We start from the raw sequence: 13,130 nt of genomic DNA on the forward strand, positions 1-13,130 counted from the left end.
TTTTCCCTAATAAGCTTTGGAAATAGACTAGTAGTGGTATTGCTGGGTCAAAGAATATGGACAGTTTAATATCTCTTTGGGCATAATTCTAGATTGCTCTCCAAAATGGTTGGATCAGTTCATAATTCCACCAGCAATGAATTAACTTCCCAACTTTTCATATCCACTCCAATATTTGTCTCTTTAACCTTCAATCATCTTAGCCCATCTGATAGGCATAAACTGATATCTCAAGGTTGTTTTAATTTCCCTCTAAATTTGGTGGCCTGGGGCAAAGTCCCAGCAGCCCCCACCCTGGTTCTGCTTCATCATGGATAGTGGCAAGATCTGAGGGATATTTTCATTTTCACTTTCTTTTTTCACACACACATTTTTATCTACTGCAAAGTCGCCACATTAAAGGTGTTCCACAAAGGAAGCCACAGGACAGGGTTAGTGAGAAGTCCTCCAGACATGGAATTCATACTCTTTTATTGGATAGCTCGAGTTGCTGGGAAGCATCTGCTCCCTTTGCAATTTTAACTCATCGCTCTTACTCCCAGGACCAAGGACAACAAAGTTAATCCTTCTTCCAAGTGACAAATCTTCAAAAATTTAAAGACAGCTGTGATCTCTAAATTTTCTCTTCTCTTACATAAATACCCCAGTTCCGTCAAACAACCCTGATATGAAATGATCTCTATTTCCCTCATCATGTTAGTCACCCCCTTATGAACAGTTAGTCACTGTTCCAAAGGTGCTTCCAGCCCATTCCCTCCTCATGGTTATGTCAAAGATGATGCTTCTGACTGCCTTGGCAGTAATGCATTTATCATATTTTGAATGTTCTTTCCCATTCTGTTTAAGTACAGCCTTATTTCTTCCAGCTTCTGGACCAATTCATTATTCATTTTTATGTGTACATCTTGAGAAAATTTTCTAGGTTAATAAGCAAATACTCAGAGGACAGGACGGGATCACCAGTATGGTGCATTGGAAAGAGCCTTGGCATCAGACTTAGATGACTTAGGTTCAAATCTCACTTCAGCTACTTGATGCTTCTGTAACCTTCAGCAAATAACCTACACCTTTCTAGGCTAAACACTCTTCATATATAAAATAAGGGGGCTAAGAGGCGGCTAGATGGCACAGTGAATAGAGCACTGGCCCTGGAGTCAGGAGACCTGAGTTCAAATCCAGCCTCAGACACTCAATCACACTTACTAGCCATGTGACTTTGGGCAAGTCACTTAACCCCAATTGCCCTGCCTTCCCCCTCCAAAAAAAAATTAATAAGGGGGCTGAACTAAATAACAATGATATAGTGGAAAGGTCTCTGAGTCTGGAGTGAGAGGACCTGGTCCAGAGCCAGCCTCTGACACAAACTTTGAGACCTTGGTAAGTCACTAATTTTCCTGGGGCCTCAGTTTCCTCATCTCTAAAATAAAGAGGTAGATAGATAAAATAGATAGCTTCTGCAGTCCCTTATACGGGGCAGTTGGGTGGCACAATGAATAGAGTGCTGGACCTAGAGTCAGGAAGACTCTTCTTGAGTTCAAATCCAGTCTCAGACACTTACTAGCTGTGAATCGGGGCAAGTCATTTAACCCTGTTTGCCTCAGTTTCCTCATCTGTAAAATGAGCTGGAGAAAGAAAAGGCAGTCAACTGCAGTATCTTTTTTTTTTTTGCAGAGAGGAAGGCAGGGTTATTGGGGTTAAGTGACTTGCCCCAGGTCACATGGCTAGTAAGTGTTAAGTGTCTGAGGCTGGATTTGAACTCAGGTCCTCCTGACTCCAGGGCCAGTGCTCCATTCACTGCACCACCTAGCCACCCCAAATCCAGTATCTTTGACAAGAAAACTCCAGACAGGGTCATAGAGAGTTATATACAACTGGAAAAAATTACTTAACAGCACAGTCACTTATAATTCCATTATATCACCCCATTAAGTTGGGGGGGGGGGGTCAGGCTATTTGACTTTCAATACTAGCAGCACCACTGAGAAGCTTTGTTGTCTCAGACAGGGCATTTGGGTCCTCTGGCCCTCAGTTTGTTTTATTGGTGCTGTTCAGTCTTTTAAGTTACATCCAATTCTTCATGACCACATTTTGGGTTTTCTTGGCAAAGATACCAGAATGGTTTGCCATTTCCTTCTCCAGTTCACTTTATAGAAGAGAAAACTAAGGCAAACAGGGGTAAGTGACTTGCCAAGAGTCACACAGCTACAGTGTTTCCCCGACAATAAGACACTGTCTTATTATTTTTTTGGACAGAAAAACACCAGAGGGCTTATTTTCAGGGGAGGGCTTATTTTAATGAACATTGACAGCAATTTTAATAAACAGGTAAATGTGAACAAAAAAATGTACCAGCAAGCAAACCACTGGGGAAGAACAGGATGACGCGCTCACTGCTGCAGCTCTGATTGGATGCAGCTCGGAGCGCAGTGTGCATTTCACCCGGGGGGGGGGGCACGGTGCATACAGAGGGTCCCGTAATGTAGCGTGTAGCGCAGGGGATCACCTTCACTACAGTAGCAATCTCAATAGGGCTTATTTTGGGGGGAGGGATTATTTTAGAGGAATCTTACACAGTAAGGGGAGGGCTTATTTTCGGGATAGGTCTTATTATCGGGGAAACACGTAGTAAGTGTCTGAGATCATATTTGAACTCAGGTCTTCCTGCTTTCAGACCTAGTGCTGCTCTATCCATTGAGCCAATGTGCTGTCCATGGAGTAGACTAGGAGATGTCAAAGGTCCCTTCCAGTGTCTGAAAGTCAATCATTCTAAAAAGAGGATGATGGTTGGTGGTGATAATGATGATCTTAAAGGCTGCAAACTGTTCCAAAGAATTTAGAAGAGGAAAGCATGTCTCCATATCTGGATTCACCAACCCAACCTATTAAGAGAAGAAAAAAAAAAAAACACATGTATGACATCCTCCTGGCCATTGCTCCTGTCCTTATCAAATCCCAGGGTTATATGGCCCAGAGGGGAGGTCTGAATCAGTATGGAGATTTCAGGTTCACTAAACTTCTGCGAATAATTTGGTTCCCTAGACTGACAACGAAGAGCACCATCAAGAGGTTTGATGGGACAGTCTGTGGCTATCAAACATCTATTAATGAATATTAAACCTGGTTCATAATTGCCAGTCCTAAAATATCAGGAAACACATGCTCATTGGCTACTGAGAAATTTCTGCATTCTCCAGGAAATATGTCAGACAGAGAGGGACAGGACAGATACATTTTCTGTACTGTTTCAAATATTTAAAGGCAGGACCAAATTGGTCCTGTTATCACTGGGTCACAATGTGTTTGGATACCCACTTGGAGGATGGAATGCATCTCCCTTCAAACTGAAATGTTTCTCAGTATCTCCATTTTCCCCATTCCAAAAGAATTCTCTGACTACTGAGTTCATAGCTCACAACTTTCTCTGAGTCACTTGATATACAGAGTGGATGGACCAGCAACAGAAAACAGCCCCACACCTCAAATCTACTCCCACACCTCAAAGATCTACTTCCTATGACTCTCCCAATTTGAACAGCTCAGTATGCATTCATTTCAATATTCAAAATGTAACCTAAGCTTAACTAAATCCACTGAGCTCAAGGAGGACAGAGAAGCTCACTATGTTCTCCAAAGTCAGGAAGGGCAGGCCGCATACCCGAGACCTAACAATTCTTCCTTTAAAATATTTCCTATCAGTCCCTTCCCAACCTAGCTAAAGCTTCGATCCAGCTATCAATCAATCAACAAGCATTTATTATCTGATGGGCTAGGGCTAGATATATAGATTTAGGAATCATCAGTGTAGAGATGATAATTGAACCAACAGAAGCTAACAAGGCAGGGGGTGATACAGTAAATAGAGTGCATGGCCCAGAGTCAGGAAAATCTGAGTTCAAATCCAGCCTCAGAAACTTAATAATTGTGTAACCCTGGGTACGTCACTGAACCTCTGTTTGCCTCACTTTCCTTAACTGTAAAATGGAGATAATGATAGCACCTAGCTCCTAGGACTATGATGAAGTTCAATTGAGGTAATATTTGTAAAGTGTTTAGCACAATGCCTGGTATATAGTAGGCACTATATAAATGCTTATTATCTTCCTTCCTCCCTCCCTAATGAGATCATCAGGTGAGATAATACAGAGAAAAAGGTAAATATCCAAGGGCGGCTAGGTGGTGCAATGAATAGAGCACTGGCCCTGGAATCAGGAGGACCGGAACTCAAATCCAACCTCAGACACTTAACACAAAAACTAACCGTGTGACCTTGGGCAAGTCACTTAACCCCAATTGCTCCTCTACCCCCCCCCAAAAAAAGCAAAAGAAACATAAATATCCAAGACAGAGCTTCCAATGAATTGGTGGACAATTCAGTTAGTGGACTTGGTTAAAAGCTAGAAGCCATTTAGTGCTTAAATAACCAAGCCTCTACTACTGCAGGAGCCTGGACCAGGAACTGGTCTCTCTGTTGCCCAATTCATGTAAATCTTTTGCTCTGCACTAATTGACATTCTGATCAGTGACTTGGATAAGACACAGGCAGAGATAATCACACTTATTAAATTTGCAGGTGACTCAAAGTGGAGAAGAGTGCTAACCCATTGAATGATGGGGTAAGGATCCAAAAAAAAGATCTTGCAAGGCAAGAGCGTTAGGCCAACTCTAATAAGTTTACATTTAATGAGGATGAATGTAAAGCCTTAGACTTGGGATCCAAAAATCAGCCTCACCAATACAACTTCAAGAGGCATGGCTAGATAAAGGGGTGTTATGAGTTTCAAAGGAGAGAATGGATATAAAACACTGCAAACTTTAAATTGCCCCATAAATGCCAGCTATTGTGATTGTCATTAGCCTACAGACATCAGAATTCTAGCCCAGTGATGACTTTTTTACCTGAGCTTTCTACTACACTCCTCCTGAGCTCCAGCAACATTGATAGAGCAATACAGGGGTGTACTGTTGTTAAATGTTTAACAATCAGGTTCTCCAGAGTGGGAATGTACACACACACAAAAAAAATTTTAAGTTTAATCTACATTATTAACATTTTCTTAAGTATAGTCAATCAACAAGGCAATAAATCAAGTGCTGATTAGTTTTTGTTTTTCAGTTGTTTTAGTCTTTTCATTGATCCTATTTGGGGTCTTCTTACCAGATACAGTAGAGTGGTTTTCCATTTCATTCTCCAGATCATTTTACAGATGAGGAAACTGAGGCAAACAGGATTAAGTGACTTTCCCAGGGTCATACAGTTAATAAGTGTCTGAGGCTGGATCTGAACTCAGGAAGATGAATCTTCCTGACTCCAGGCCCAATCATCTATCCTTTGGCCCCATCACCGCCCTGATTTGTAGCTGTCTTCTGTTTCTGAGATGTAAATGCTCACACTGAAAACTGAATAATGTGCTCTCTCAAGCAGGTTAGAATTGGCTTCAGCAACCCTTGACTAGATAGCAGTTGCCATGAAAAACATCTTGGGTTCTTAGTGGACTATAAGCTCAATATGAGTCAACTGTGTGATATGGCAGCTAAAAAATGAGAATACAATTATCTTTTTCACATTGAGAGGGTTAGGGGTGCAGCACCCCAGTGATCAGCAAAATCCACATAAAACTTTTGGCTCTCTATACCAGAGAAGAAGTAGGAATTATTATTATGTTATTAAAAGATAAAATATGTTGATGTTATACGATACTATACATATATTTATGCATTTCTGAGTTTGTGTCACCTACTGGCCTTTATGTGTCATCTGAGGTTTCCATAAAACTCCCCCAAAATTCCCACTTAATTTCTTATGCCAACCCTCGATATGTCATAACTGTAATGGGGGAAATCACTATGTGGAAGGGATAACTGTATTACTATTACTATTATTCAGGAACGGGATAACTTACTGTTTCTTCTCCCACATCTCTATTACTTATCTGTTTCTTTTTCTAACACTTCATCCTCTTTCCAAACCTTTAATGCATTATTTCCCTAGCACAGGGGTTATTCATTTTGAAATAAATTTCAGGAAGTCTAGGAACTTGGATGGGAAAAAATTGCATCCTTATTTCAATATAATTGGAGGTTTAGTAGTCATATATCCTATGAATCTACAACCATGATTCTGAGAAGGGTCCATGGGCTTCACCAGCCTGTGCAAGGGGTCCATCACACAAAAAAGTTCAGAGCCCCCACCTTTAGGTCTGTCTTGGGCTCTTAGAGTCTGTTTTCTCTGAACATTTCTCCCTTGGTCATCTCATTCACCACACATGCAGCTACCACTTCTATCCAAACGATTCCCAAATCTCTACCTCCAGCCAATGCTGCCATCCCTTCTGAGGTCCAGACTACTCTCTACAGTTACCCACAAGACATTCCCTCCTGGTTATTTGACAGGCACCTCACATTTGACATGTATAAAACCAAATGGGTGATGATTCCCCGTCAATCTGCCCTTCCTTCTGACCTCCCTGTTTGCTGAAAGCACCAGCGTTCACCCTCTCTCTCATGGTCATGACATTGGGGTTGTCTCATAGACAATCAGTTACCAAACCCTGTCACTTCCACTTTGGCAGTCTTTCCCACTCTTCTCTCTTTTGTCTTCTTTTCCCACCACGTTTCCTCCCACCTATCTGGACTTTTGTAGTAGCCTGCTTATTAAGGTGGATCCAGTCACAATTGACTTGGATTCTGTTGCCTCTTAACTTGTGCCCTCTCCTAGCACATGTAGGCACAAGTGTATACACACACACACACACACACACACACAGATACACGACACACGCAACCTAAGTTCTCCCTTTCCTTGTGTAGAGACGGCTAGAGGCTCAGACCCATGCTAATTAGATACAGCCACTCTCGTGTTTTGTCATCATTGTTCCCATATGCTAGAATCTCTCCCTGGCTATCAAAACTAGCACCCAAAATACACTCAATCTAGCCAGCTAGACAGGCTGTCTACTTCCACACACTGACTTAATTCTCACTTTCCCCATGTTTCCTGCATTGAGGATTGCCCTAAAGAATAACCTGATTCCACTGGGAATATATACCTCAAACATACCCTCCTATTCCACAGGAAAATGATTCATACTCTGTCTGGGGAAATTAGGCGCCATCACTGGCCTGTAGTCAGGAAGACCTGAGTTCAAATGTAGCCTCAGACAGTTATTAACTATTAGCCTCTGCCTGCCTGAGTTTCCCCAATTATAAAAATAGGGATAACAGGGGCAGCTAGGTGGTGCAATGAATAGAGCACCAGCCCTGGAGTCAGGAGGACCTGAGTTCAAATCTGGCCTAAGACACTTGCCACTAACTGTGTGAGTCACTTAACCCCAATTTTCCCTGCCTTCCCCCTCCAAAAAGACAAAATAAATAGGAATAATAACAGCACCTACCTGACAGGGTTGTTGTAAGGATAAAATGAGATTATATTTGCAAAGCCCTTAGCACAGTTCTTGGCACATAGTAGACACTTGGTAAATGTTTACTTCCATCCCCTTCTGCATCTCTATCCTTCTGATATCCTGCCACTCTCTCCCTCTAATTCCCACCTCAAATCACAAGACCATAGATGTAGAGCTGGAATGTATCTCATCATCCAGCTCCCTCATTTTACAAGTAAGGAAACTGAGGCCCAGGGAGGTTAAATATTTTATCCAAGGTCACGCAGGTAGTGAGCATCACGGGGCAGGATCTGCTTTTTCTCTAAAGCAACTGTACCAAACTTATTCAAGTAGGCATCGACTCAGCCATTCCAATCCCAATCCCAAACCTGTTCACTAAAATACACTTCTCAACACATGGGCAAAACACCGCAGGGCAGACTTTCCAACACACCTACTCCACCAATTACCAGAGTCAAGAGAATGTACTGACTGGTCTCTGATAGCATGTGGTGGTAGTCAAGAACGAGAGACAGCTGTAAGCCCTCAGGCATGCAGCTGCTACCTCTTACCAGTTTAATATTTTCTGATCTTCTTCTACCTAAATTTTCTCCCTGCTCCAATCAATTCTTTATTCCACTGTTTGAATGATCTTCCTCACCCAGAGTTCTAGTTGTGTTACCCCTCTACTCAAAAATCTTTAATGATTCTTTATTGTGTATAAAGTTCAATATTCCTGTGCCTGGTATACAAGACCTTTCATAATCTAATAGCTCCCCATCTTTCTGTTCTACTTTCATTACATGTCTCCATGAACATATATACTAGCCAAACTGTTCTATTCTTCACCACCTAAACACATACTATACCCTCTTACCTCCAAGCCTTTTCTCACCTAAGCCTAGAATGTCTTCCTTACTGGCTGACTATAATGCCAATACAATATTCACAGCATCCATGGTGGCTATGAATATGCTGGTGTAGTTGTGAATCACAAAATGTAACAGGCTCTCCACACCGAGGACAGAACCAAAGCATTTATTCAAATACCAGAAAACCAAATCCCAAAACCAGAAAGTCAGATTCATCATAGTGACCATGAAGATGGTATACATAACCAACATTCCAAGCCTTCCCAAACCTTCCCTCCATTAGGCCTTCAAAACAAAACAGGCTCCCTTAAGTAAGAATGCCCCTCTCTCACTCATACTAGCTGCTCAGCCTCCACAGTGCTTGCTCCCAGCAGTTCTGGCTCTCTCTCAGCTTGTGCTCAGCTTTTTATCTGGTCATTAGCTCCTCCCTGTTCCTGTCTTTGGTAAGTCCCTCCCACTGTGGATTTCACAAGTTCTGTTTCTTAACAAAGACTTGATATAATCACTAACAAGGCTCAACTGAAACAAGGCATTAAGTACTTGTTTGCTTGCCATTACAAGGGGCAGGGAAGATCTTCAAATTCCCATTACCATTACACTGAATATTCTTCCTTCCCTTGGGTGAACTTCATTATTCTGCAAGATGCATCAGTTTCCTAATACCTCATCTGTACCCTCTGTCCCTCTCAGATTGGAGGGTGGAATGAAGAACTCATCCAAAAATGTCTACTTGAAGAGGGTGTCCAAGCCAGTCAGCTCTTCTTTTTTTGCCACCCGACTGCATTCCTTTGGACTCCATCATGCCTCTGAACTGGGTACCTCCTTCTGTGTATTGCAAGCTCCATGAGGGTAGGGACTGGTTTTCATAGATGTGTCCCCAGTACTTAGCATAGTTCCTGGAATATAGTAGGTGCATAATAAATGTTTGTGGACTGACCTCATCTATAAATGGAGGAGTTTGGGGTAGATGACCTCTAAGGTTCCTTCCATTTATGGAGTTAAGATCCTTGAAAACTCAACTCAAATGTCTCCTCCCCCAAGAAGCCTTCCCTGGTCCCTCCCTTCAGTAACAACCTCTCCCTTATAGCATCTTATTTAGTAACTCTCAACTGCATTTGTCACGTGATGGCATGTTATGGTTATTTGTGTTATTATGTTATTGATTCTCCCAGGCCACCTTACCAACTTCCTGCCTTGTTTCTCCCCATCTGGAGCAGGTCTCTCCCTGCTGGACCTCTGCACAGAACCTCCAGAATTCATGCTCCCAGTACATGGGGAAGTTAAGTCACTCTTCTTTGAAGCACTTGTTCCAGGACCTGACCATCCTTGGTTGGTCACTGAAAGCAAATTTCATCCATCAAAGCCATCTTGCCATCAATCTTCACATGAATGAGTACTCACCCCTCCTTCCAACCATTCTTCCTGCTTTTAATTCTTTATCTGGGCATTAGTATTCAAATTAATATTCTTGTTTCTCCTAGAAATGGCCAGTCAGTTGCCTACTCTATGGATGTACTTACCATTCCCAAGTCTACCCAAAGGTGGCATAGCAGGTAGAGTTGGAGCTGGAATTGGGAAGACCTGAGTTCAAATCTGACATCAGACATTTGATAGTTATGTGACCCTAGGCAAGTCACTTAACCACTCAGTTTCCTCAATGTAAAATGGGGGTAATAATAGCACCTATATCCCAGGGTTGTTGTGAGGATCAAATGCGATAATATTTATTAAATGACAATGCTTGGAGCATAGTAGGAGCTTAATAAATGTCTGTTCCCTCCTTCTCCCTCCCTACCCAGACCAAAACTCCTTTCCCTAGCCACCATTTCCCTCTCTGTGTTGTGGCTCCATTAGAATATAAACTTCTCTTAGAAGAAGGCAGCATGGAATCAGGAAGACCAGAGTTTAGGCCCTGCCTCTGATACAATCTGGCTGTGTGACCTTGGGCAAGTTACTCCACCTCTGAGGGTCCCAGGCCAGAGGTGTCAAACTCACCTCAAACCAAAATTCCCTAGTGATGTCAAACCAAATTTAAATGGAGTTAGGAAATTTCTAACAAAACAAATAAAAATACAAGATAGATCATGTTAATTTGTTGTTTTTCTAAGTCTATGCTACCAGACCCATTTCTATTGGAGTTAGGACACCACTGTCTTAGCCAACTCTCTAAGACTATATAGTTGCAGATAAGGTATCAAACTTCATCAGTAGATATAATTCCTCACTGTGAACTCGCTATACAGATGAAATCAAAAGTCCATTTAAAAAAGGAAGGCAAGCTCCTTGAGAACAGGGGCTGCATTAATTTCTATATTTCTACCCTTAGTATTTAATATAGTGCTTGGCACCTAACAAGTACTTAATTTTTAAATAATTTAAATTCCTACTAAACTATTCTAAGTATATAGGGGCTATGTTTTCTCTAAAAGTGTTCTGCATGGAATAAATGTCTATTAAATGACTATTGGAAGTAGTGTTGATGCAGACCTGGCCCATGACCTGTCATTTTGGAATCTCTCCTGAGCCACAGCATGTCCTCTACACCCAGACTCCATATGGCCTCCTCCAAACTCCAGCCCTGTTCAGGCTTCTCCAAAAGACCCACTGAGGCAGCAGAGAATTGTGCAATATGGGGGAAGAAGCTACTGACTATCAAAGAGGCTGCTGGGGTATAGAAGCTTCCGTCTTCAATAATCAACATTTATTAAGCACCTACTATGGGTCAGGCGCTGTGCTAAGTGCTAAGGCCCATTATCGTCTATCCTAGTGATGTCAAACTCAAAAAGAAAGGGAGGAGCTGGGGCACTAATCTATATATAGGGACCCCTGCCTCCTAATATTGACTTAGCCATGCATAGGGATCCCTACCTCCACAAATTGACTTAAAAATCACAAATTAACATTATTTCTAATTGTATTTCTATTTATTTTGTTAAGTATTTCCCAGTTACATTTTAATCTGGTTCACAGCTGACCACACATTTGTGGCTTCTGATCTAGACTATGCATTAGCATCTAAAGCAGTTTTTCACCACCTTTGACTCAATCCACTGGGCATTACTTTTCAAAGGATTCAGCTTTACTGTCCCAGGCATCATAATAGGAGAACAGATGTACTGTCACAAAAGCCTGTACGTCATATGTGACGGATTAATTGCCCTTATATAGGCTATAAACTTGGCACCTGCTAAACTTCAGCTAAAACTGCTAGAGTTAACTTCTCCGAAGCAGGTACAAGACAGCCACACTCAGCCATGCTCTCTGCTCTGCAAAGGGCCACAGTGCACGGAGGTGGGGAAAGGTCAGTCCTGGGATCCTGCTTCTCTGCTCACACTTGGCTCACCATGTCTTGTAAGGTTCAACATTGGCACAACCATCTAGTGTTAAACTATAGGGGCCTGTGCAGTAAATGGCCCATAGTCTTCTGAGACTTTTGGTAATCATCTCTAAGACACAGTATCTGCCCATGCTATTGTATGTGTTCAGGCCAAGTACCCAACAGAATGAGCAGTAAGGCTTATTACAAAGCCTGCAGATTCCCTCCTATCATTGAAAGGCAATAACAGTAGTTTGCGTCATCGACCTGCCCTCATCTATGAATATGGCACCATCTAAGTGATGTTAGACACCTTGACTCCTCTGTGCTAGACCTCCCACTGCAGCCAAAGCTGTCTATGCCTTTTTAAATGATGTTTTTCCATTTTCCATTTTCATAGCCCCCTTCTTATAATATGGAAAGGAATAACAAATGAAAAAAAATTTACTAAGCATTTACTCTGTGCCAGGCACTGTACAAAGCACTGAGGACATACATGCAGAACTTAAAGTAACCCCTGCCCTCAAGGAGCTTACGTTCTTACTCTTTTTTTTTCTTTTACTGCATTTATGATTTCATCTGTGCATTTTCACTAGCTGTCCTCCAGGTCTGGAATTTTTTCCCTCCTCATCTCTGTTTCCCGACTTCCCCGGTTTCCCCCAAGTCTCAGCTACAATGTCACTTTCTGTAAAAAGCCTTTCTTGGTCCTCCTTAAGGCTAGTTCCTTATCCCTGAGATTACCTCCGACTCATCCTATATAGACCTTGTTGGGACCTAGCTGTTTGCGTGTTGTCTCCCCATTAGAATGTAAGCTCTTTATGTGCAGGGATTTTTTTTTACTTTTTTTTTTATCCTGTGCTTAACATAGTGCCTGACACATAGTAGATGCTTAAGAAAATCTTGTTGACTTTTCATGGCATTTCCAGCATGGAGAACTCCTCTGAAGGACCTCTCTACCAATGCAAATCTATACTAAATCTGCCACTATAATCTTAGAGATTTGCCTGGGTCACTTGTAGGTTGAGTGATTCTCCCAGGGTTACATAGCCAGTATGCATGTATGTATGTATGTATGTATGTATGTATGTATGTATGTGTTTCTATACATGTGTATGCATGCACACATATAGTAACATGTATGTGTGTATGCATATATGGCACATATACATGTAAATAAAATCAGAGGCAGGTTTGACCCAGGTTTTCCTGACTTCTAGGCCAATCTCCTATGCTATGGCTTATTTATTTAGAATTTCACACTTTAATAAGGGCAACAACCTAGATAGGGATTAGTGGTCAGGGAAGGGAGTTCTGGTTTGGGTAGTCACAGAGACAGGGAGCAAATCTATTGAGCTATCAATCAAGCTGCCCTTTCCAGAAGCAATAAGAGTATTCATCTGATTTCATTATCTCCATCTGGGGTCCTCTATCATTCCATAATTCTGCATTGCATCATTCACTGTCTTCAATATAAATCCTCACCTTCATACATAGCTTTACGAGGTAGACTCACTCTCATTCTGATGAGCACACACTGAACCCAGGAACAGCACCCCTGGTGCT

General features: G+C 41.9%; 2 protein-coding genes across 3 annotated transcripts in view; both read left to right on the forward strand.

Moving 5' to 3' along the window:
• Positions 1-9,517: 9,517 nt before the first annotated feature.
• The window catches only part of LOC138155257 (interleukin-18-like), a 376,645-nt gene continuing 373,032 nt past the window's right edge, over positions 9,518-13,130 (forward strand). For both annotated transcript variants that reach the window (XM_069080391.1, XM_069080394.1), the window contains exon 1: positions 9,518-9,528. The gene's annotated coding sequence lies outside the window, so the exon portion shown is untranslated. The remainder of the gene's footprint in view (positions 9,529-13,130) is intronic.
• The window catches only part of PLET1 (placenta expressed transcript 1), a 179,622-nt gene continuing 176,016 nt past the window's right edge, over positions 9,525-13,130 (forward strand). The window contains exon 1 of the mRNA XM_069080400.1: positions 9,525-9,530. The gene's annotated coding sequence lies outside the window, so the exon portion shown is untranslated. The remainder of the gene's footprint in view (positions 9,531-13,130) is intronic.

The sequence above is a fragment of the Petaurus breviceps genome, unplaced genomic scaffold (assembly GCF_028583685.1).
Source record: "Petaurus breviceps papuanus isolate PSGF00001 unplaced genomic scaffold, PetGlider_PUasm1.0 91133, whole genome shotgun sequence".
Taxonomy (NCBI): Eukaryota; Metazoa; Chordata; class Mammalia; order Diprotodontia; family Petauridae; genus Petaurus; species Petaurus breviceps.